Genomic DNA, 27,090 nt, shown 5'->3' on the forward strand with positions numbered 1-27,090 from the left:
ATTCACACCCGATACCTTGTATCATTGACTCACTAGACATCGGGGAGGGAAAATGGCTAATTGGGCCCAATGTGGACATTTTTACTTAGGGGTGTACTCATTTTGTTGCCAGTGGTTTAGACCAGGGGTCCTCAAACTATGGCTCGCAGGCCACATGCGGCCCGCCAAGGACATTTATCAGGCCCGCCGGCAGGGGTGTATTTGCCGCGAGGAAGGGACACTAAGTACAGGGGCGGGCAGGGGGCTGCTGTATCTTACCTGGCTCCGTGTCCCAGTCCCACGACAATCCAGTCCAGGAAGCACTGCTCCTTCATTCACTCCGACCACTCCCTCACTCGATGTTCGCTCTGCTGCTCGGCTCCGCCTCCTCACTGGTGATTGGGCGCCAGAACTGTATCTCAGGAAAGGCACACAGGCGGCCAATCACCTGCGAGGAGGCGGAGCAGCCCCGCGAACATTGAGTGAGAGAGAGGCCGGAGTGAAGGACAGCTGACAGTTAAGTGTACCGTGCAGATGGTGCTGCTGCAACCAGGTATGCTGGCTGTAGCAGCACCATGCTGGAACAGGGGTCAGCAAGTTAAGTGTCATTGGTGTCAGTGGGAGGAATAGTGCCCCATCATTGGTTTCACTGATACGAATGATGGGGCACTATTACTCCCCCCACTGACACCAACGATGGAACACTATTCCTCCCACTGACACCAATGTTGGGACACTATCCCCTTCCCCCACTGACACCAATGACGGGGCACTATTCCCCCCCCCCCCCACTGACACCAACGATGTGGCACTATTCCTCCCCCCACTGACACCAACAATGTGGCACTATTCCTCCCCCCACTGACACTGATGGGGCACTATTCCTCCCCCCACTGACACTGATGGGGCACTATTCCTCCCCCCACTGACACTGATGGGGCACTATTCCTCCCCCCACTGACACTGATGGGGCACTATTCCTCCCCCCACTGACACCAATGATGGGGCACTATTCCTCCCCCCACTGACACCAATGATGGGGCACTATTCCTCCCCCCACTGACACCAATGATGGGGCACTATTCCTCCCCCCACTGACACCAATGATGGGGCACTATTCCCCCCACTGACACCAATGATGGGGCACTATTCCCCCCACTGACACCAATGATGGGGCACTATTCCCCCACTGACACCAATGATGGGGCACTATTCCCCCCACTGACACCAATGATGGGACACTATTCCTCCCACTAACACCAATGATGGGGCACTATTTTGCTCCATAAGACACACTTGGGGGGGAAATGTCTGTGCGTCTTATGGAGCGGCCGGCCCAGTATTCCCGCCACCGTTGTATGTCCGCAGTCTCTGGTCATCTCCTGTACTGTGCCCGCAGTCTCTGGTCATCTCCTGTACTGTGCCCGCAGTCTCTGGTCATCTCCTGTACTGTGCCCGCAGTCTCTGGTCATCTCCTGTACTGTTCCCGCAGTCTCTGGTCATCTCCTGTACTGTGCCCGCAGTCTCTGGTCATCTTCTGTACTGTGCCCGCAGTCTCTGGTCATCTTCTGTACTGTGTCCGCAGTCTCTGGTCATCTCCTGTACTGTGTCCGCAGTCTCTGGTCATCTCCTGTACTGTGTCCGCAGTCTCTGGTCATCTCCTGTACTGTGTCCGCAGTCTCTGGTCATCTCCTGTACTGTGTCCGCAGTCTCTGGTCATCTCCTGTACTGTGTCCGCAGTCTCTGGTCATCTCCTGTACTGTGTTCGCAGTCTCTGGTCATCTCCTGTACTGTGTTCGCAGTCTCTGGTCATCTCCTGTACTGTGTTCGCAGTCTCTGGTCATCTCCTGTACTGTGTCCGCAGTCTCTGGTCATCTACTGTACTGTGTCCGCAGTCTCTGGCCATCTCCTGTACTGTGTCCGCAGTCTCTGGCCATCTCCTGTACTGTGTCCGCAGTCTCTGGCCATCTCCTGTACTGTGTCCGCAGTCTCTGGCCATCTCCTGTACTGTGTCCGCAGTCTCTGGCCATCTCCTGTACTGTGTCCGCAGTCTCTGGTCATCCCCTGTACTGTGTCCGCAGTCTCTGGCCATCTCCTGTACTGTGTCCGCAGTCTCTGGCCATCTCCTGTACTGTGTCCGCAGTCTCTGGCCATCTCCTGTACTGTGTCCGCAGTCTCTGGCCATCTCCTGTACTGTGTCCGCAGTCTCTGGCCATCTCCTGTACTGTGTCCGCAGTCTCTGGCCATCTCCTGTACTGTGTCCGCAGTCTCTGGCCATCTCCTGTACTGTGTCCGCAGTCTCTGGCCATCTCCTGTACTGTGTCCGCAGTCTCTGGCCATCTCCTGTACTGTGTCCGCAGTCTCTGGCCATCTCCTGTACTGTGTCCGCAGTCTCTGGCCATCTCCTGTACTGTGTCCGCAGTCTCTGGCCATCTCCTGTACTGTGTCCGCAGTCTCTGGTCATCAAAGTTTGAAGACCCCTGGTTTAGACATTAATGGCTGTGTGTTGAGTTATTTTGAGGGGACAGCAAATTTACACTGTTATACAAGCTGTACACTCACTACTTTACATTGTAGCAAAGTGTCATTTCTTCAGTATTGTCACATGAAAATATGTAATAAAATATTTACAGAAATGTGAGGGGTGTACTCAATCCTGTGAGATACTGTATATTATGCCCAGCTCTTGTACCATGGTGAAGGCAGTGGCCTAGCTGGCCTCATTCATTAGGGTGGAAGGACTCCTCACTTTTTCAGGAGTGTATTGTCTTGTACTATTTTCTTGATATGGAGTGATTTATTTTGGAATTAATTTGTGATTAAAAGTGATTATCCTTTAAAAGATGCTTATGTGAACAGTGGGTGTAATAGGAGAAAACTGTGTTTATGAAGCTGATTAATTGCCTTCCTGTTCTAAACAGGAATAGAGTATTCCTTGTTTGTAATGTTTCAGAAGTCGCTTGTATCATTTATGTTTTTCATCTACTTGTGAGTCACCTGAGAGTACTGGAGATATTACTGGAAGCTGTTCAAGTCTGCAGACTAGAGATCTATTGACTTGTGTGTATTTTACTCAAGCTTCTGTTTTGAGGTTATAAAAACAGCAAGCATTTGTCAATTTGCCAAGTACAGTTTACAGTGTGCAATAATTTACTGCAGAGTAGACTACAGAATAGGAAAGAGTTGCAGTAAACAATCTGACAAATCTGCCTTTTAGTATTTGTTTGCGAGTATATTTTACAAGGAACTGACCTAACCTATTTGACAATACACTGTGTCCAGAAAAATAGAAACTAAAGGACAGTGCCCTCATTGTGGCCTTGATAACTGCCAAATTGCCATGTGTGTCTGGTCATTTCTATGTATTTTATTGGTGACGCATTCTAGTTAATTCCACAGTTATTGAGACACCACGTAGTCAAGCACAGTGGTGGTGCATGTGTAACAGAGATCCATCATAGCTACTAACATAGTCATCGGTAGACTTACTCTCCTTCCCGATGTCCCTGATCTAGTACCAGGTCTGTGCGCAGGATCATTCTGAATGTTTCATTTCTACAATATGTTTTTGCTACAGATAAGTTTTCAAACAATCTGTAAAAAACATTGTGGAAAAGAGAGAAAAAGCATAGTTGGTTGCGTGACTACAAGGCAGTCCGAAAGTGAAGTGCAGACATGCCAGGTGCAGTGATGTTCCTTCCAACACTCCCTACATAGTTTTATCACTTGGGAAAGTTCCAACTGGAAACCAGTGGCACAGGAATCCTGCAGATTCAGCTTCTCTTAGGTAAGTAATCACTGAGTACCAGTAAGTTGTCTTTCTGAGTTTCACTGACCACCAACAAAAGGGACTGTAGAGGGCACTTATCACCAGTGCTTAAGAGGACAGTAAACTTTAATGCTGCAGAAGGAGATGACCACAGAGCACCAATATTGTAAGGGTACACTGACTACCACCTTTTACGGGGGCCCTCTCCACTGGCCACCACAACTCGCCTCTGACCACCAACCTTGTAGGCTATGATGACCAGTAGTGGTTTAGGGGTCACTTGCCACTATTCTTTAAAGTGGTACTCACTAATATAACCCCCCCCCCCCCAGCTCAAGAAAATACTTGCTGCTGACCACTACTTTTATGCGATTAATTGCTGTACTTTCATACACTTGTCCAGTGTATTAGATGTCTTTATAGTCGCAGGTTGCTAATTAGCCCCTAATTATTTTAATGATTTTCTGGAAGATAGACTCAGTGAATCTTTAGCGAAGTGTTAGTGTTTCTATGACCACACTTGATATGGAAAGAAAAGAGGAGAGGCGCCTTAGAAAGGCTTGTAGAAGGAGCAGTTAGCTCCGAGCGCATAGCCTTGCTGTCTCCTTTATGATTGCCGAACTTCCTCCTGTGTGACGTCACGTCCACCTGACTTGTGATTCACACTGTTCACAGACGGTTCTGGTTTCAGCAACGGTGCCTGGGACTTCTGTCCGCCTACAGCGTTCTGAGACCCCCTCCACCACCCGCGGCAGCCATTTACCCTACCGGACGGATCCCTACAGGACATGGATGACGGCCTTACAGTTAACCTTACTGATGGGCTTTTTAACCACGCCTCTCCTCTTTTCTTTCCATATCATGCATATAGAGTTGGCTCACTCTGGGACGGCTGTCACCTACAGCGGTTACATAGCTACATGCTTTGTTTTGGAACTTGTCGACTTCTTGTACGTTGGTTCTAGTGTTCACTGGATATAAGCCATTAGTGCGCTGAGAGTTCTTTATATTGCTATAATCACACATGTTGTGTTTTTGTTTTGTTTTTTTTAGCTTTGGCTAAATAGCTGTGGGTTAGGATTAGATCTCCTCAGTTTTTACTGCTATCCAAGGCTTCTTTCAGAGAGATTTCACTTCCTGTTCTGGTCATACAGTTTTGCCAGACAAAGTGAGGGGAAAATCCAGCAGCAACACAGAATTAAAAAAATATATAAAATAAAAATTATAAGATAGGTAGGGGAATGCTAGAACCCATGTCAGCTTTTTATTCATGGGTTCCCATTTGTAGATGTTTCCTCACTTCCAGTCTAGTAGAAAAAAGTGTCACCAGAAAGGGAAGTGAGGGGAAATCTCTCTACAGTGGAGTCCTAAATAGCAGTAAAACCCAACACCGCTTCTAACCTTTCTCCACTGTCCATTTGACTGTGGAAATGTACAGTGCTAACAAAGAATAAGTTCATGTTTTATATATCCCTCCCCATTTATTCAACTTCCATTGCTTGGTGCAACCTGGCTACATCCACAGTGCTCCAGAGTGTGCTTAAAGGAGAAGTTATTTTGGCTGTAATTCTGTGCAGTTCGTTTTGCACTCCTGTGACACGTTTTCAGCTGACAGCGGGCTGATGTCATTCAGCCGGTCCAGACTGAGGAAAGATCCTGACTTTAAAGTCTGAATCCACCCCAGAGTCTGTCGCAGCATCTGGCTCAGCCTCGATCTGCTGAGAGCATGAGCCAGCCACTTCTCCCTATACAGCCCAGCGCTCCAGTGAGCAGAGGGGCAGAGCAGATAGTGGTGACTGACAGTCACCACTCTCTGCTCACAGCGGCAGTGATAACTCAGCAATCAGCGGCCATGTGATCACGAAGTTCTCACCGTTAGAGCCGGCGGTGGACAGATGCAGCATCGTCCAATGCTGCATCCGCACAGGTAAGTATAATTTGGGAAAAAACAAAATCTCAAACTTCTCTTTTAAGGGTGCCCCAGGTCTTTCACAATCCTAGTAACACCCCTGGCCAATAACATTTCCATGTTGACAATTAAGTGCTTCAAATTCCATAGATCACCATTAACAATTTTAGGTGCTTTTCATAGTCATCTGTTTCATCTCTTTGGTATAGTGCCACATTAAGATTATAGTGCATTATATTTTGAAATTGATATACTCCATAATTGTATTATGATGTTGATGCACTGCATGTGGCCAATTGCAGTTGTGGCCTGAGTGACTTGTAACTTTCAGGCATGGATTCCATACATCAGCAAGCCTATGATGAAATGTCCTGTGTTCTGGTGGGGTTTTTTTTTTTTTTTGTACACCTTCAAGATTGCAGTCCTTGAAAAGTCCAGAGACTTTGCTGGTGCTCAGACCCACCAAACCATTTTATACCCTTTATTGCACCCTTTTCAAAGTCTGTATCATCTTGAAGTCCATGCATGGTAATATGTTTACCTACAAGGCAGGTGTAGAATCGTCTGTATATACCGCAGTTAAAATAAGTATTGAACGTGTCACCTTTTTCTCAGTAAATATATTTCTAAAGGTTTTATTGACATGAAGTGGTCAGAGTTCCTGTATTTACCTGCACTTCAAATTAAATGTTCTGCTACTGGAAGTGTATGAAGTGTTGCCCTGAAAATGTGTTTTTTTTTTTTTACATATTGTCAGCAGTTCAGCACTCTGCACATTCTTAGTCTTCCCAAGGGCTGGTGGTACTGGCTCCTCTTTCCCATGTCAGGGTTAGTTGGTGCTTTCCCTATTTACATTGGTTCTCATTCTCTTGGTGACCTTTTGGCCTTCCTTAGTCTTTCCCTTTAGTATCGGAAATTAAACCATATAGGAACTTTACCTAACCGTTGGTGCAATTCACATATATAGAAGTACAAACCCCACAAATCCTTACACACAATACATTATAAATGTAACACGAGTAGTCCACACCAGCCAGAATGTATTAAGAAAATATTTGCATCTTGCATTAACTTATTCATTGGTCTTCTAAGCCTAATTAAATAGATTGCATTTTCATAAGAGGTCTCCTAAAACATTCTTGTGTTAAAGAAAGACCAAATTGGCACTTAGTAATCTTTATTTTAACCGCTCAAGGACTGCTCTATAGCAGATATACTGCTACAGGGTGGCACCTGTGTGCAAAATCACACACACACACACACGCACACACACACACATACACGTGATTTTGCATTTCCGACTAGGGGGTGCGCGCAAGCCCTACCTGCGCTGCCATTCACGGCCACGGATGTCAATCACCGGGTCCCAGCCGGTAATTACCCACTGGCGCCTGGTGATTACAAGCATCTCCAACGGGGAGGAAGATTGTTTTGTTTACAAAAAATCTTCCCTGTCAGCTCAAGCACACTGCTCAGGATGGCTGTGCACAGTACAGACAGCCTGATCAGTGTGCTTACAGTGAAGAATACACCCACCGCCCCCTAGTAAAACACTCCCAGCACACAGTTAACCCGGTGATTGCCCCTCACATTAACCCCTTCCTGCCCAGTGCCATTAGTACAGTGCCAGAGTTTTTTTTTTAATCACTGATCACTGTATTGGTGTCACTGGAGATGTCAGTGACACCAAGTTCCCCCCAGTGTCAGAATGTCCGTCATAGTCCCGCTAAAAGTTGCTGATCCCCGTCATTACTAGTAGGGAAAAAAAAAATCCCATTATCTATACCGCCTTTTGTAAACGCTATAACTTTCACATAAACCAATTAATTTACGCGTATTGGGATTTTTTTTTTTATTTTATTATTATCAAAGACCTGTAGCAGAATACATTTTGGACTAAATTTATGACGAAATTTGATTTTTTAAAATTTTTTTTACTGGGCATGTTTAATAGCAAAAAGTAAAAAATATAGTTTTTTTTTCCAAAATTGTCAGTGTTTTTTTTGTTTATAGCGCAAAAAATAACTGCACCGGCGATCAAATACCACAGAAAGAAAGCTCTATTTGTGGGGGGAAAAATGGACATAAATTTAATTTGGATGCAGTGTTGCATGACCGTGCAATTATCAGTTAAAGTAACACAGCACTGTAATGCAAAAAATGGCCTGGTCATGAAGGGGGGTAAATCCTCAGGAGAGCAAGTGGTTAAATTATGTTTTGGAGGGTTTGTAAACTTAAATCGTTTTACATTATTTTTTTTCCTCATGTACTGTATATGGTAGCTTTTTTAAATAACCACACCATATTATAGTGCTTTGCATAAATATACAATTCCCATCACAAACTAAACACCTTAGACCAGGGATAGGCAACCCTCGGCACTAGTGCCAAAGGTGGCACGTGACAGTATCAAGGATGGCACCCAAAGGGAGTCCAGGGAGACCCACCTCCCAAACAATAAAGTTGGCCAGCGGCTGCATACAGAAGAAACAGCCTGGCTGGTGCCCACCCACCTCTATTACCGATGGTGTTGCTTCCTGAGTTGCTCTCTCCACACTGAAGCTGTGTCGAGTTGGATTCCCTAGACTGCTTGTTCTCACTTTGAAAGGGAAGTTATACTCAGTATTCTTCCTCCTCTGTGGTACAGCACTCTTTAAGCCTGAGCCGGCTCATGGCCAGGCTTTAACTATCGGTGAACCTCCCCTCCCTCCAGACATTTCTATCCCTCAACATCAATGTACCTGGCTCAGCTTGGAGGGGATATAGCCGGAGAAGTTTAGCTTCAAATGGCTATTAACCCTTCCACAGCAATCTTTTTTTGAGTAACAAATGCAGGAATTGGGGTGGGCTGAGGTATGAAACTGCAATAATTAGGTGGTCAGAGGTATGAAGGTGCAGGAATGGAGGTGATCTCAAGTGTGAGTGCAGGATTTGGGGTGAGCTAAAGTGTTAAGGTACAATAATTGGGGTGATATGAGCTGTAAGGGTGCAGGAATTAGAGATGATCAGAGGTGTAAAGGTGAAAGTATTTAGGTGATCTGAGGTGGAAAAATGCAGGAATTGGGCCTGAAGGAACAGGATTTGGGGCTGATCTGGGTTGTGAAAATGCAGGATTTGAGATGAAGTGAGGTCTGGAGTTTTAAAAATTGGAACCGATGTACAGGAATTGGGGCTGATTTGAGGTTTGGAGGTACAGGAACTGGGACTGATCTGAGGTTTGGAGGTGCAAGAATTGGGGCTGAACTGAGATTTGGTGGTGTAGGAACTGGGGCTGATCTTAGGTTTAGAGGTGCAGGAATTGGGGTGATCTGAGGTGTGAAGGTGCAGGAATTGTGATCAGATTTCTGGGGGCTCAGGAGTTTGGGCATATCTAAGGCCTGAAGGAGGTGGGAATTGGGGCTCATCTGAGTAGAATGGGTGTGAAGGTGCAGAAAGTGGGGCTGATCTGAGGCCTGGAAGTGCAGGGATTGAGGCTGATTTGAGGTGTGAAGGTGCAGGAATTGGGGCTGATCTAAGGCCTGAAGTCACAGGAATTGTCGCTGGAGAATGGTGTGTGAAGTTGTAGGAATTGAGGTGAGCTGAGAAGATGCAGGAATGGAAGTGATCTGAGGTGTGAAAAGTGCAGGATTTGCTGTGAGCTGTAGTGTGAAGGTACAATAATTGGCGTGATATGAGCTGTAAGGGCTCGTTCACACTTGGCTGTTTTACCAACGCTTGCCAAACACCCCTATAGCGTTTGGCAAACGTTGGTCCGGCGTTTGCGGAGCGTTTTTTAACGCTCGGCAAACGCCGCATGCGTGGTTTAGCGGAAGTTGCTAGGCGTTTGCCGAGCGTTAATAACGCCCCACAAACGCCTATAATGCCGTTTGAGTGGTGTTACCGCTCCACAAACGCCCGCAACCGCACCGCAAATGCTGGCCGGGCGTTTGTGGAGCGGCACCATAGACAAGAATAGGAGGCTTCAACGCCTCCTGACTCAACCAGAGGCGTCCGTTTTGACGCAACGCGACGCAAACGCTCCCGTTAGAACAGCAACAGCAGAATTGGCAGAGGCGTTTGGGGAGCAGTAAAAACGCTTCCCAAACGCCTCTCTGCCGCCTGCACACAACGCTAGTGTGAACGTAGCCTAAGGGTGCAGTAATTGGACATGATCAGAGGTGTAAAGGTGCATCTATTTGGGTGGTCTGAGGTGAGAAAATGCAGGAATTGGGACTGATCTGAAGGAACAGGAATTGAGGCTGATCTGGGTTGTAAAAATGCAGGAATTGGGGTGTACTGAAGTAGGAAGGTGCAAACATTGGGACTGATCTGAGCTTTGAAGGTGCAAGATTTGGGGCTGATCTGAGGTTTGGAGGTGCAGCAACTGGGGCTGATCTGAGGTTTGGAGGTGCAGGAACTGGGGCTGATCTGAGCTGTGAAGGTGCAGGAATTTGTGTGATCTGAGGTGTGAAGGTGCAGGAATTGTCCCTGGAGAATAGGGTGTTGAGGTGCAGAAATTGGGCTGATCTGAGGCCTGAAGGGACAGGAATTGTCGCTGCAGAATGGGGTGTAAAGTTGTAGGAATTGGGGTGAGATGAGGTGTGAAGGTGCAGAAATTGAGGCTGATCTGAGGCTTGGAGGTGCAGGGATTGGGTCTGATCTGATGTGTGAAGGTGTAGGAATTGGGGTGATATGAGCTGTAAGGATGCAGGAATTGGAGATGATCAGAGGTGTAAAGATGCAGGTATGTGTGATCTGAGGTGTGAAAATGTGGAAATTGTGACTAATCTGAGGCCTGAAGGAACAGGAATTGGGGCTGGTCTGGGTTGTAAAAATGCAGGCATTGGGGTGAACTGAGGTATGAAGGTGCAGATATTGTGACTGACCTGATGTGTAAAGGTGGAGGAATAGGTGTGAACGTGCAAGAATTGTGACTGATCTGAGGTCTGGAGGTGCAGGAATTGGAGTGATCTGATGCTTGAAGGTGCAGAAATTAGGGTGATCTGATGCTTGAAGGTGCAGAAATTAGGGTGATCTGATGCTTGAAGGTGCAGAAATTAGGGTGATCTGAGGTGTGAAGGTGCAGGGATAAGTGCTGATTTAGGGTCTGAAGGCACAGAGATTGGGTTTGATCTGAGAGAACTTTTTAGGGTGACCACTTTCGCCTCACACTTCATTTTCATCTGTACATTTTGCAGAAGTCCTCGGTTGACATATTTATTTCAACCTTACCGTACTTTCCTCACAGCACACGATTTACTATTTTTGAAAACTCACTGTTATTCAAATAGTTTACAACATTTACTGTATAAAAATTCCTTTTCGTGATTGAGTGTGTAAAGTTGACATTTTGTATAAAACTGGCCCTCTCAATTTCTTTGAAAATATTTTTCGGTACACCATGCTCAAAAGGTTGCCTATCCTTGCCTTAGACTCTTCCATGTTTTGGCAGTTCGGTACAATTTGGTTGAATATGTTGCAATTTGATTTACACAATACACTTAACAATTTAACACATTCACAGGTGCTAGTTGTTTTGGTGGGGGGACAGGTTGCTCTTGTTTGGTTGCGTGTATGTTCAACCCAGATTCACTTCTTTATGAAGCCACCTTTGGCTGCAAAGCCCAGGTCTCAGTCCAACTAAGAATCTATAGTAAGTAGCTGTTTCCAACGGTTCTCTTCTAGCCTGGTGGAGTTTGAGCAATTCTGCTTGAAATAGGCAAACCTTTCAGGTTCAGGATGCTGTAAGCTGAGCCACTGAATTGGAATTTGTATCCAACAAAGTAAGAGTTAAGTCTGAACTTTTTGGTTTGCCTCCTTGTTCCAGGTCATTGACTGAATTAATATTAGATCAGCATTATAGCTAGCATAGATAATTTTCAGTAGATGTGGTCAGCAATGGCAGCCTCCAGCTTTCTTTTAGCATGTATTTCCTTTCACAACAAAGAAATTTACATAAACCAAATGTTTGGCATTTCTGTGCAGAGAAATGATCTTGAAACATGATCTTGGATCTTATAGCTCTCCCTGGAGAACCTCCTTGATGAGCAGCTTGTTTTTATTGGAAACCTGTCAGTGAAATACTGTATGGTGGCTGCCACTACTGACATAATCTTGTGAAAGTGTTAGTTGCGTAATCAATTATGATGATGCTTTGGCTTCAGCACTTTAAGTCAAAGAATTTCTTACCTCTACATGCATTTCAGACTAGTGTTTTTTACATCCAGCTTTCATTTGCTGCCTGCTTGTTTGGGTCAGTAACACTTAGTGTTGCAACGTGCAACTAACATTTTCAGCAGGCATCAACACATATTGTATTTTATAGAGTTAGATATGTTGTATGTGTTTTTGTGCCTGTCTTCTTACATGTTTAACTACTTGCTCTCCAGAGGTATTACCCCCTTTCCTGACCAGGCCATTTTTTACAATACGGCACTGTATTATGTTAACTCACAATTGCGCAGTCATGCAACACTGCACCCAAATTGAATTTGCGTCCTTTTTTTCCCCACAAATAGAGCTTTCTTTTGGTAGTATTTGATCGCCTGTGCGATTTTTCTTTTTTGCGCTATAAACAAAAAAAATACCTGCAATTTTGGAAAAATAACTTTTTGACTTTTTGCTATTATACATGCCCAGTAAAATTTTTTTAAAAAAACCTAATTTCATCATAAGTTTAGGGCAAAATGTATTCTGCTACGTCTTTTCTAAAAAAAAAAAAAAAAAAAAAAAAAAAAAAAATCCAAATACATGTAAATTGGTTTACGTGAAAGTTATAGCATTTACAAATGGTGGTGTGTGTGTGTATGTATATATATATATGTGTGTATGTATATATATATATATATATATATATATATATATATATATATATATGTTTTTTTTTTTTTTTTTTTTTTAATAGTAATGTTATAAAGTTATCAGTGCTAATAAAAAAGCACTGACACTGTACTGATGGCACTGGGCAGGAAGGGGGTTAACGTGGGGCGATCAAAGGGTTAACTGTGTGCTGTTTTCCTATGTGGGCGGTGTGTGTTTCACTGTAAGCACACTGCTTTGTATGGCTCTGCTATGCAGAGCCATACAAAGCAGTGTGCAGGAGCTGACAGGGGAGAGATTTGTATTTACATACAGGTCTCTCCCCCGTTGAAAATCCTCGGAGATCACTAGGTGCCAGCGGGGAATCACCGGCCAGAATCTGATTGAAAGCCAAGGCTGCCAATGGCAGTGCGCATAGGGCCCCTACCTGGAACTGCAAAATCACATATATATTTGTGATTTTGCGCACCTGTGCCTGCCTGTAGCAGTATTTCTGCTATAGGGCGATGTAGAAGCTGTTCAAGTTAAACCTATTTGCCAGTGTTGCAGCTCATCTTAGTGCTGAGCTAGTAGGAAAGTACTGGAAGGGTACCTACCATCCTATGCAAATACCAATGCTTCCAACAAGGCAAGCAAGACTGTTTGGGTTTGAAAGTTTCTAAATGTTTATATAGACACCCATTTGTCCTGGAGTAATTTGAGGAAGATGACAGTACTGGCAGGTGTAGGTCACCCTAGGACAGTAACTTTTACTGGCAGGATCACCAGCTGAAAAAAAATGTCAAAAAAATCCTGGAAAAATAAAACCAGTGCAGCCACCACATCAAAGGACTGATAACTGATAGTTTTGATATATACATTCACTATCACTTGCATAAAGCCTAAATCAAATCTGTACTGCACATGACCACCATTTTCCTTGTTTTTAAATGTTATGTGGTAAGGTGTCCTAAGCATAATTAAGAACATGTTGCAGTTTGGCTACTTAGATCTTGTGTGACTGCAAGTAATCCCAGGTTGGCTTCATGTTGAGATCAGAAAACTGTGGGGACCATGCCAGTTGCAGGATTCCCCATTAATCTTTTCAATGTAAAGAGTTCTTCCATATGTGTTTGAGTTTGTGGCCAGGCTGTAGAATCAAGTGGGCACCAAGCAGACACTTCATTAATTGTTACTAAAGTGGTTATAACCCTAAAAAGAAAAAAAAATGTTCCTTTAAAGCAGGGGTGTCAAACTGGTGGCCCTCCAGCTGTTGCAAAACTACAAGTCCAAGCATGCCTCTGCCTTTGGGAGTCATGCTTGTAACTGTCAATCTTGCAATGCCTCATGGGACTTGTAGTTTGGCAACAGCTGGAGGGCTGCCAGTTTGACACCCATGCTTTAAAGCATGATAAATAGCATAGTGCTGCTGCAGTGTAATTTGTCACCTTCTGTGCTGTAAACTATCTGGTTTATCCTGCCTGTTCCTTTGTCCCCCATGTGTGCTGACCACGGTAATCAAGGCTGATGATCCAAGATGCTGTGGTCAGTCAATCCCTCTGTGTGTACTCAGTCTCTCCCCCTTCCTTCCTGTCTGTCATTTCCTAGTCTGTGTGAGAGCCAATCTCCAAACCCGCCCATCTCCTCCCCTTCTGCTGCTATTCCGCTGCAATATCTAATGCCCTTACTGTTATCCCCTCTGGTTTGTAAAGACAAACTACAGTGTGTGTAATTTTTGAAAATGATAATGCGAAGTACTGATGTCAGAGGGGAATATCAGCCCCTACCACTGCTCTCCTTAGATCGGGGAAGGAGAGTGCAGGGGAATCACGTGACCACACAGCGGTGGTGTGAGAAAAGGTATTTACCATTATCATTTTCAAAAAACACGCACACCGTAGTTTGTCTTTATAAGCCAGAGAAGTCATAATGTGACTTTACAACCACTTGAAAGCATTATGGACAGCAACTTGCCTTTATATCTAAGGCTGGATGTACTGAAGTTGATCGATAAGTTCATTCAATACAACGAGCATGCCCACAGATGATCAAAATTTGACCAGTATAGCAAAAATTGGCCAAGTTTTGATCCATCTTTATATGACTTTAGCAGTAAGGGGGTCTCCATTTGTGACTAAATCATCAACTTCATTTGTAGAAATGCAATCCCAGACCTGCTCAGAACCTCCATTGAGCTTAATGGTTCCCTGTTCCTCCATGTACCCTTCTCCAGTCATTTGGAGGACAAACCAGCTTCTTAGAGCCAAGTTTTTCAGCTTCCAAAGATTTGCCGCCATTTTTATGCAACCCAGTCTGGGTTATTGTTTGTAGGAGATAACGTTGCACCAACAGCAAAGCTTTTTAAGCTGTGTAAAGCTATGTACATAATAAAAGTAGAAAAACAGTAAAATTAAAAACATGAAAAAAGTCCACAAATTGTGAGGTAATATATACGTGTATATCATGAGCCAAAAAGAAATTTTGGCAGGAGAGTATCACATCCCCTCAAGGTAATGTCTTGATTTTTGTAACACAGATGGACATCTGAACAGAACAGTATAGTAGCACTGCAAGTATTTTTAAAGTGGAAAACAAATGAATCATATCCTTGGATTAAGCCTGTACTATAAATATAGTGATGGAAATGCCATAAATAAATGCTTAAATAAATATTTAAAGTTTCATCCTTAAAGGGAAGTTCCGATCTTTTGCCTCCCCCCCACACTCATTTTTTTTTTTTTTTTTTTTTTTTTTTGTGTGTGTGTGGGGAACTGTTGTAATATACATATATGAAATTCATATTCCAGACACCATTGTTTAAACTGTAAATTGGGAGACATACATGATAAAAGAACAAAGTTACAACAAAAAAAGTCATTTTAACTGTGCGGTGGTATAGGACCATCTAGAAGCATAGCATTGCTGAGAGGCCACCATCTCTGTGCGTTGTAGAGACTGGGAGTAGGTAGGTGAGTTGTTTGGCTTTGTTTCCACCTTGGCAGGATGTCTCTAGTTGTGATTCCTGAAATCTACTTCTGGAAAGATTTATCTGGAACGTAGATGGGTGTCTCGGGGTCCCCTTGGTTTCTGCCAGTTTTAAGTTGGTGGCTTAGATAGTGGGGGCATGATCCCCATCTTATCCAATCAGAAATTGCCTTGTATTCATTTGAGCAAAATACAAGGCATTTTCTGAATGGCAGCTGTGCTAAGTAAATGATCAGCTGTGGTTACTATGCAGAAGGGAAGCTGCTCAGCACCAGACCTGGAAGACTGCTGCAATTACTGTAGAAGAGGCAATTACTACAGTGATTCAGCGACTTGAAGCTTACACAAGAATTATTTAGGTATGAGATATGCATGTTTAGATCCAGACTGGACCAATGAAAATACCTAAATTTCAGCTTTTTTTTGTGGTCTGCTGATTTTTATGGACTACCACTGTATTGTATTGATGATCTTCTGTTTTGCTGATCTAGTTGTGGTTCTTTACTAGACAACTCATATGGAAATGCCGTGCTGTATCTTTGGTCCACCTGTTCCCATAAATAGTCTCAACCATCTGGATCTCACTCAGCACTGCGGCTCCAACACATATGATTCTTTGCCAAGGGCAAAGGCAAGCAATGCACCTGCCTCACTGATCACCTGGGTCAGTTCTGGATAAGCGGTGGCTAGTCCAGATGGTTGCTGCTCCATCCATCAGGCTGGCATTTCAATGAGAACATTAGACTTTCAATTAGTTTGACTTAGGATCCTCTTAAGGAAAACTTCAATGAGATAATCTGTGGCCTGCCTTTGTTGATACTTTCTTTTGAAAATTCTAGTTGCCTGGCTTTAATACTTAACTGTTCCAAAATAATAAGTCAGTGTACCAGTACAATAATTGAAAATTAAAATTCTTACATAACTTACTGGCTGCATCTGTGTATGGGTTTATCAGCAACTGCTGAAACTACATACATCCTGGTGGATAGGTTAGCATTTTTCATAATCTGGTTACTAACACCCCATTTGTTTCTCTCATTACTGGTTTCCATTTAGGCCTCATGCACACAGGAATATTTAAAAAACACTCCTCTTAGCAGCAGCGTTTTGGCAGAAAAAAACACCTGACACTTCTCAAACTATCGTCAAGCGCTTGTGCGTTAATTAATTTAATTGGCCAGTATAATAATTTATTCTGGCCATTGAAATGAATAAACGCGACTAGCGTGAACACGTGTTTAGATGCGTTTAGCCTAGTTTTTTTTCCCCAAACGCTGCTGCTCCTGGATGCACTTGCCCTGGGTTTTTTCTTTCTAGCTGGTAAACGCTATTGCTACTCAAAAGCTTCAATACGTTTATGTGCATGGACACATAAGATAACATGGAGGGTCATTTGGAAGCTGTAAAATAAAATTAAAATTGCCTGACACCCCTTAAAGTCTGCAAAAACGCCCTCTGTGTATGAGGCCTAAAAGGCTGAATCCAGTGTTTAGATTATAAGCTCCACGAGCAGGGACCTTCTATTCCTCTGTACTGAAATGTATTGTAATTGCACTGTCTCCCTTTATTTTGTAAAGTGCTGTGCAAACAGTTACAGTATATAAATCCTGTAGAATAATAATAATACACTGATTCTTCACTTTTAATGACTGCAGGCCTAATTACTGGATGACCTTTGTATATCGCTGATGCTGGAGCAACAAAGACTTAATGTTTGGTTTACTGTTAGTTTACAGAGTAAGGATTCTTCTGTGACTATCTTTCTACAGTTTACTGTCCACAAATAAGCACACATTGTCTGGTTGATCACTATCACAGAACCTACTATAGCTCAAAGCAGATTGTAATGTGGAATGTTTTCTGCATTGATTTAAAACTTCCATTTCCAAAAATGCTGTTCTAGGTTTTTTAATGAAATGGCTGCAGTAAAAAAGCTGCATCTGCTTTAAATACAACAGCCTGTGTTTAATGTGTTCCTCTCTGTGACAATTTAAATGTCCAGATAGGTGTTCTAGTTAAGCTGTGCTGACAATGATGTAATAGATAAATATGACTTCTATTCTGTCTGCTTAGTAGAGCTAGGGAATTTCCTTGTACATAACTGTTCCCCTGTGAGTGTTCCAAAAATACATTGTTTAATGTTTTTCCATTATGTTTGTTTTATTTAACAGGGAATAACCCAGCTGGGACAGTGGCGTCCCCGTGTTAAGACGACAGAGTGTGTGCAGTCCTTGGAACCCAAGGGAGAGCGCTCAACCTAAAGGACATGTTTATAAAGCAGGTAATGTGACTTTCACAAGGTGGATAATAATTCCTTGCTACCTAAAATACATGCACCAGGAAGTTTCGCCTGGAGTGAATATTTGTTAAATGTTACAGTTACTGATTTATAAATATGGGAGATGGGCAGGTAGGAGGCAAACGAGAGGGAAATCTTGAACCCAGAGCTGAGCTTTATATAGTGAAGAAAAGAAAAAGCCACAAAAAAAAAAGCCCCATACAAACAAGCCGAATATCGGGTGGTATCGGCCAATTAAACAGAAACCAGCTGACATTCAGCCCACGTGTGTACCGCAGCTGGTTCAACAGAAGCTGGACATTGTCCAGCTTCTGTTGAGGGGGCATGACCATAAAAAGTCTGCTGATTGGCTTCCGAGCAGCGCTCTCAGCCAGTGGCTGAGAGCACTGACCAGTGTGTTCTGGTGGGGGGTGGGGCAGTCCCCCGTCAGAACACAATAGCACAATGGGGAGATCACTGTACCAACACTGCTCATGTTAGTACAGCAATCTACCAGTTTTTTTTTTTTTTTTTTTTTTGGTTCAGCCTGCTTGCTTGAACTTAAAAAAAAAAAAAAAAAAACTAACCGTGTGTACAGGGCATTGATGAGGTTTTTTTGGCACCTTGACTTTGTGACATAAAGTGTAAAATTTTAAGTATTTTTCTAGGTGTGATTTTTTTTTTTGGGATATCATTTTAAAGTTTCTGGAAACAAACCATCTCTCCACCAATTACCTTCTGGTTCTGCAAAGTTAATGAAATAAAGCCCATTGAACAAATCATAGCATCCACCAATGGGAGAGCAGAACAGTTCCATAAAACTTGGTTTTGTTGGCATGATTTCATTTACTTCTTGGAGTAACGTTACCGTTTGACATCTCTGGAAACCTAGGTTCCTATGAGTGTTGTTAGAGACATACAGTACCATCTGCTCCTGAATAGTGTTCAGTATGGACACTCCTCTGTGGCTTTGTTCCTTCATGTACAGTATGTACACTATATTGCCAAACGTATTGGGACTCCCCTCCAAATCATTTTATTCAGGTGTTCCAATCACCTCCATGGCCACAGGTGTATAAAATCAAGCACCTAGGCATGCAGACTGCTTCTACAAATATTTGTGAAAGAATGGGTCACTCTCAGGAGCTCAGTAAATTCAAGTGTGGTACTGTGATAGGTTGCCACCTGTGCATTAAGTTCGTCCGTGACATTTCCTTGCTACTAAATATTCCACAGTCAACTGTTAGTGGTATTATAACAAAGTGGAAACAACTGGGAACAACAGCAACTCAGCCATGAAGTGGTAGGCCATGTAAAATGACAGAGCAGGGTCAGTGCATGCTGAAGTGCGCAGAAGTCGTCAACCGTCTGCTGAGTCAACAGCTAAAGACCTCCAAACGTTGTGTTTCCTTCAGATTAGTATAACAGTGCGTAGTGCGCTTCCTGGAATGGACTTCCATGGCAGAGCAGCTGCATCCATACCTTACATAACCAAGTGCAATGCAAGCAGTGGTATAAATCATGCCGCCACTGGACTCTAGAGCAGTGGAGACGTGTTCTCTGGAGTGAAGAATCACGCTTCTCTGTCTGGCAATCCAATGGATGTGTCTGGTGGTTGCCAGGAAAACGGTACTTGCCTGACTGCATTGTGCCAAGTGTAAAGTTTGGTGGAGGGGGGATTATGGTGTGGGGTTGTTTTTCAGGGTTTGGGCTTGGCCCCTTTGTTCCAGTGAAGGGAACTCTTAAGGCGTCGGCATACCAAGACATTTTGGACGATTTAATGTTCCCAACTTTGTGGGAACAGTTTGGGGATGGCCCCGTCCTGTTCCAACATGACCAGTGCACAAAGCAGGGTCCATAAAGACAAGGATGAGCGAGTTTGGGGTGGAGGAACTTGACTGGCCTGCACAGAGTCCTGACCTCAACCCGATAGAACACCTTTAGGATGAATTAGAGCGGAGACTGTGAGCCAGGCCTTCTCGTCTGACATCAGTGCCTGACCTCACAAATGCACTTCTGGAACAATGGTCAAACATTCCCATAGACACATTCCTAAACCTTGCGGACAGCCTTCCCAGAAGAGTTGAAGTTGTTATAGCTGTAAAAGGTGGACCAACTCAATATTGAACCCTACGGACTAAGGCTGGGATGCTATTAAAGTTCATGTGTGTGTAAAGGCAGGTGTCCCAATACTTTTGGCAATATAGCATATGTCTATATATGCAATTTTTTTTTTCTTCTTCCCTCACACACTCTTTTTCTGGTGACTACTTTTCCAGGTCTTTTTGCTTCCTACATTTTTCTCCTATGTCTCCAGCCTTTGGCTGGGTACTGTTTACCTCTCTCATGCATTTACTTACTTGTAAGATGGTTTGAGGTATTACCAAGATCATCAATAACCAGCAATGTTAGTTGGCTATGGCTTTACACCTTTGTGAATTGACTGCTCAGGGTATATTCCTGTTCACCTGACGTGTAAAGAATAGCATAATGTTACATTCACAGGTTCCATTAATGCCAACATGGTACTCTTAGTCTATATTTTCTGCTTGCTGGTTTTGCTGCCTGATCTATACAACAGAAGAGTGGACCAAAATTCCAGTAGAGGGGTGTAAGAAACTTATTGATGGTTACAGGAAGCAATTGATTTCAGTTATTTTTTTCAAGGGGTGTGCTATCAAACATTAAATTGAGGGTGCCAATAATTTTGTCCAGTCCATTTTTTGGATTTTGCGTGGAATGTGTCAGATTTGGCTTTTTATTTCTCCACCTTTTTGTCATACCAATACAAACAAAAGAAATAAACATGTGAATGCCTAAACATTTGTAAATGCAAGAACTTTCTGGGTCAAGTGGTGCATTATCTGACAGAAATGCAGGGGTGCCAGTATTTTTGGCCATGACTATAGTTTAACCACTTGCCAACCTCCCTATAGCCGAATGACGGCTACAGTGCGAATGTCCAGTTATGGCAGGGCGTCACATGACACCCTCCTGCGCACCCCTGGCGTTCTCCATGATCACTGTGTCCTATGGACATAGCTGATCACGTGATGTGGGAAAAGGCCAATCACAGTGGCCTATTACCACGTGATTAGCGGTGTCCAATGACACAGCAGATCACCGGTAAATGCAGTTGCCGGTTATCGGCTGCACTTTCCTCACGCTGTCACAGCGTGCGGAAAGTACTACCAATAACTGGCAATTGTCAGAGGATGATCAGTGCTGTCCACAAGTGCCCAGCAGTTGCACCCACCAGTGCTGCCCAGCAGTGCCACCCGTCAGTGCCGTCCATTAGTACTGCCTATCAGTGCTTCCTATCTGTGCCACCTCTTCAATGCCACCTCATCAGTGCTGCCTATCAGTGCAGCCTCATCAATGCACATCAGTGAAAGAGAAAAATGACCTGTTTGAAAATTTTATAATAGAAACAAAGAAAATGTTTGTTGGGTGTTTTATTTAAAAAAACAAAACAAACAGCGATTAAATACCACCAAGAGAAAGCTCTATTTGTGTGAAAAAAAAATGATAAAAATGTCATATGAGTACAGGGTTGCATGACTGCGCAATTGTTCAAAGTGTGACAGAGCTGAAAATTGGCCTGGGCAGAAAGGGGGTATAAGTGCCCGGTAGACAAGTGGTTTACCTTAAATTCACTGCTTACAGGTATATTATTAGCCTTGACTCAAGTAAATGACTGTTATGCTGATGTCTTCATAAATGGTGCATGTTTTACCTCAGATGGTGAATACATGTTTATAGAGCATGTACAGTATGTGCCTTCAAAAAAGAGAAACAGCTGGGTAGTTGGAAGGCTGTTGGATTACAATTAATGTTTTATCTGCTTCTAGATGTTGGCAATTAATTCGAGTGACGGCTACTGCTGCCCTAATATAACTGAGCAAAAAATGTCAAATCTGTCATTGCTAGAGAAGGTGCTTTTTATGATGATTGTTTATTTGGTGTACAATGCTTGATTACTTGGTGTAGGTAGGCAATGAATATACCGGTCTTGTGCTGCTTCTTTAGTCACCTTAATTTCTAAATCCGAGGCTCGGTTCACACTGCTGTAAGGCCAAAGTCGTATGAATTTTAACGATTTCTTTGTGACATTTCACTCAAGTTGCAGAAAAATAGTGCAGGGGACATTTGCCCCCCCCCCCCCCACTTTGACTTGAATAACATTGATTAGGACTGCACCCATTGAAATCAATGTGTTTTTGACTTGTCATGCGACTGTGTCACAAGTTGTATAAGTCGCAGCAGTGTGAACTAGGGCGGAACTTGTGAAAATACAGACCTGTGAGTACAGATAAGACTTCCACGTTGGCTTTTAATAAAATCCAGTAAACAAATCAAGAGAGCAGAGTTCCACCTGAAAAAAAAAAAAAATCAGCAGCTACGAAAACTGTAGCTGCTGCCTTTTAAAATACAGCCACTTACCTGTCCCTCGGTCCAGCGGTGTCCTCACCACGGCTGGTTTCACTGGCCGTCTTCTCTCCCTGGTGCCGGCATCTTCAGTGTGGGTACCCGGCTGTGACAGCTTGCAGCTTCACAACTAGGTTCCCACTGTGCATGCAGGAGAAGCGCTGCTCTTTCTGAATGGCCCTGTGGTCTTCTGGGATCTGTCACGTGTCCCAGAAGACTACAGGGAGGCGATCACAGCGGAAGTGGGAGCGAGTACTTGTCAAATTTGGGTACCCGCTCCCTGAAGGTGACAATCCTTAATGAGGAGCGGGGGACAAAGGCTTAAAGTGGAACTTCCCCTTTTGGGTGGAGATCCGCTTTAAGGTGATATTAAAGGCTTACATTTTTTTTTTTCTAAAAATAACACACATCATACTTACCTGCTGTTTGAAGTGGTTTTGCACAGAGCAGCTCTGATCCTCTTCTTGGGTACCTCGTCGGCCTGTCTGGCCCCTTCCTCCTTTCGGGTGCCCTCTCAGCAAGCAGCTTGCTATGGGGCACCCACTGCTCCTTGTGTCCATTCACATATGGAGCTGCGGCTTTGCCCCACCCCCACAGAGGTTTTTTTTTTACCTTCATGCATAGAATACATGAAGGTAAAAGACCTTGAGCCTTCACAACCACTTTACCGTAATTTTGCTCTGTTTTAGAGATGAAAAATGGTACCCCAATGTACTTTGCCAACTGATGTGCATTGCTAGACCCCACAAGGCATGGTAACCCACTGCCATGCAATTTAGTGCTCTGCATTACAGAAACAATTGTTGATTTGTAGCTCCTTTTTTGGTGTGTTAGGCAAAACACACAAGTTATCTTGTCAAACACTGTTTACTATTCATACACAAATGCTACATTCAGATGGCAAATGCAGCACTTAACAAGAAAGGGCTGCATTGAGTTTGCTTTGCATGCATTTCAAATGCACCTCAGTAAACAGTCATAAATTTAGGCCAAAATGTATTCTGCTACATGTCTTTGGTAAAAAAAAAAAAAAAAATTTCCCAATAAGTGTATATTGATTGCTTTGTGTGAAAGTTATAGCGTCTACAAACTGTGGTATAGATGCTGCAATTTACGCCATTTTTTGCTATACAGTGCTAGTATAACTGACAATTGTGCAGTCATGCGATACTGTACATAAATGAAAATATTTATGTCCATTTTTTTCACACGTATAGAGCTCTGGGTTTTTTCTTTTTTGCGCTATAAACCAAAAACAAATTCTCATTTCTGTTATAAAAAATATCCAATAAACTCATTTGTGTGAAAGTTATTGTGTCTACAAATGGTGGATAAATAAATATTGGAGTTTATGCCATTTTTTTGCTATACGGTGCTGCGCTAGCTTAACTGATAATTGTGCAATACTGTACGTAAATGAAATTTGTCCTTTTTTCACAAAAATAGAGCTTTCTTTTGGTGGTATTTGATCACCTCTGTGTTTATTTTTTGTGCTATAAACAAAAAAAAGTTTGAAAAAAATTATGTTTTCTCATTTGTCATAAAAAATATCCAATAAACTCATCATTCAACTCATCACTCAAATTTCATCATGAAGGGCAAAATGTATTTGCTACATGTCTTCGGTAAAAACAAATCCCAATAACTGCATGTTAATTGTTTTGTGTAAAAGTTATAGCGTATACAAACTATGGTCTAGATCAGGGGTCTCCAAACTATGGCCCTCCAGCTATTGAAGTACTACAAGTCCCATCATACCTCTGCCTCTGGAAGCCTTGGCTGTGGCTGTCAGAGTCTTGTAAGGCCTCATGGGACTCTCAGTTCCTCAATACCTGGAGGGCCGTAGTTTTGAGACCCCTGGTCTAGATACTGGAATTTATACAGCTTTTACTTTCTGACTGCCTATCACATTTCTTAACCACTTGCCAAACGCACTATAGCCGAATGATGGCTACAGCGCGGTTGTCCAGTTCTGGGAGGGTGTCATTATGTCCTGCCAGAACGCACCCTCCTGCACGCCCCCAGCAATGCGCACCCGGTGCTTTCCGTGAACGCTGTGTCCTATGGACATAGCTGATCAAATGATGGGTAAAAGGCCATTCACAGCGGCCTTTTACCACGTGATCAGCTGTGTCCAATGACACAGCAGATCACAATGTAAATAAAGTTGCAAGTTATCGGCAGTTCTTTCCTCACTCTGTGGCACAGAAGACATCTGCACCGATCATCAAGGCACTGATGATCAGTGCTACCAGTCAATGCTGCCCAGCAGTGCTGTTTATCAGTGCCCATCATTGCTGCATATCAGTGCCACCTCATCAGTGCAGCCTAATCAATGCACATTAGTGAAGGAGAATTATTACCTGTTTGCAACTTTTATATTAATCTAATTTATATTAATCTTCTCCCGCTGCTTATAAAAGCAATCCTGCTAATTAGCCACTAGGTTTGCTTTCACAGAAAAGCCGATTGCCGGTTGGAAAAAAAAAGATAGGATGATGCCTGCAGGTGCAGGCATCATCCTGATATAAACGCTCAAAGTCCAGTGATGGACCAGTACGTCGCTGGTCCTTGTTGGGTATATATGCTATGTTTTTTTTTTTTTTTTTTTTTTTTTTTATGCAGCCTGTGGGCTGAATGGAAGAAAAAAAGAAATCTGCCAGAAAAAGTGTGTGGTATGCCCACCATTAGAATATACCACACTGCATCCACCCACTTCTAATGGTGAGCACACATGAAATGTTCCTCTGTTCACATGGATCAATGTGGATGAAGAAATCTCTGCCAAATTTTTTTTTTTAAATATATGTCGAAGCGCACACACTGGCCAACCCAGGCCCCCAAGATTAGGCATATATGCTCTGTTTTTAACTGCGGATGAAAAATCTCATCCAAGAGCGCTGCCTGCACTGACGTATGTTCTGAGAGCAAAAACTTGTTGCTGTCAGAATAAACAGATCAGTGCTGCAGCTGAATGGCATTCCTGCAAAGAAAACAGCAACAGTTAACAATAAAACAGTAACTCAATAAAACAACCTTTTTTATTGAAATTTGTGCCAAAAAAAAATTCTAAAGTATATATGCTGAAGCGTAGGGGCCAGCCACCCCAGGCCCCAATGCTTAATCATATACAATGGCTATAAAAAGTCTACACACCCCTGTACAGACAAAGATAAATTATTTCATAACTCTTTCCACCTTTAATGTAACCTATAAACTTTACAACTCAGTTGAATAGCAAACGGAGATCTTTTTTTTTTTGGGGGGGGGGGGGGGGGAGTAAACATAAAACAGCTAAAAAAAATGTGGTTGCGTAACTGTGCCGACCCTCTTATAACTGGAAATGTAGCTGTGTACAGAATTAAGCAATCACTTTCAAATTCATGTTACATAGGGGACAGTACACACCTGCCATCATTGAAACTGCCTCTAATTAACCCCAAATAAAGTTCAGCTGTTCTAGTAGGTCTTTCCTGACATTTTCTTAGTCGCATCCTACAGCATAAGCGATGGCCCTCACAGAGCTTCCAAAGCATCAGAGGGATCTTATTGTTAAAAGGTATCAGTCAGGAGAAGGGTACAAAAGAATTTCCAAGGCATTAAATATACCATGGAAAACAGTGAAGACGGTCATCATCAAGTGGAGAAAATATGGCACGAAAGTGACATTAACCAGAACTGGACGTCCCTCCCAAGTCGATGAAAAGGCGAGAAGAAAACTGGTCTGGGAGACTGCCAAGAGGCCTACAGCAACATTAAAGGAGCTGTGTAAATGTAAACACATGTACAGGAAGATCTGTGATAGGGCATGGATCAACCAGCAGATCCAGGCCGAACATCACTGGCCTGAATCTGATGATTGATCAGTCAGGCAACAAATTGTGGCACTGCCGCGTCGGTGGGCTCGCCCCCGGCCCGCGATCATGGCAGGGGAGCGAATCATGTGTGTATATATACATGATTTTGTGCAGAGTTTGCCCTGTATTAGTAATCCTGCTATAGGGCAGAGTTAAAGTAGTAAAGGACATGCTGCATCCAAAGAAGCACAACCCGTAGTAGGTCAAATACAGCCTTTGATCTGCTATGTGTACTACTCAGTCAATGGATGTTTACTGACCTATCTTTGACATGCATTCTAAATGCACTTTAAACACAGGAAAACGTATATTGACATGAGCCGTTAAAGTTTTGTGCAGGTTTATGGTAAGATAGGATTGTTAGGATCTCCTTTATACCATATTTGCAGTATGGAATCTTGGCAATATGGGATATTGCCAGCAATCTTTCCACCCTTCTTCCTTTGGAAATCTGAGCAATAGCAAGTTGGAAATGTCATGTGCAATAAAAAGTACCAATTTCTGGAATCTCTGGTGCCCCAAGGGAAAGCTGCCTCTACAGCCTTACTCTTAAAGCGTAACTCCACTTTTGTTGACAAAAAAAAAACATTCCCCTCTGGCTGACCTATGTACACTGCAGGGATTTTAACCTCCTCCCGCCCTCCTCTATGGCCGAATGGCAGCCGGCAAAAACACTCACCTTTCCGGGTGGACGCCATATGGCGTCCTTTTGGGCATGCGCAGTTTGCGTGTCTGCAGAGCCACGCAGCTGCGCGATCTGTCACGGCTATTTACCTCGGACACGGCCAATGACAGATCTGAGTACTGGCCCCGTTGCCGGTACCATGTGACCTGCTGTGACCAATCACAGCAGGTCACATGACAGTTGTATACAATGGATGGCTTCAGTCATGCCATCCATTGTATACTAGTGTGTCTAGCTGTGAATGGTCACAGCGATCACATGCACAAGCTGGGCCAATCACAGCCCAGCTGTGTCATCTGATTAGCCACGGCCAAATCACAGCTAAGCACAAAGAAAAAAAAAAAAAAAAACCCTGAATGAATCAGTCATTCAGATAAATGCTTGCTTATAGCAAAGTAATTCTTTGCTATAAGCAAATTGTGT

General features: G+C 43.3%; 1 protein-coding gene across 1 annotated transcript in view; it reads left to right on the forward strand.

Annotated features, from left to right (window-relative positions):
- STAG1 (STAG1 cohesin complex component) overlaps positions 1 to 27,090 on the forward strand; it is a 271,483-nt gene that overhangs the window by 121,248 nt on the left and 123,145 nt on the right. The window contains exon 2 of the mRNA XM_089671949.1: positions 17,591 to 17,700. The gene's annotated coding sequence lies outside the window, so the exon portion shown is untranslated. The remainder of the gene's footprint in view (positions 1 to 17,590; positions 17,701 to 27,090) is intronic.

Source organism: Staurois parvus, unplaced genomic scaffold (assembly GCF_062004578.1).
Source record: "Staurois parvus isolate SC_StPar_1 unplaced genomic scaffold, SC_StPar_1.0 ptg000116l, whole genome shotgun sequence".
NCBI lineage: Eukaryota > Metazoa > Chordata > Amphibia > Anura > Ranidae > Staurois > Staurois parvus.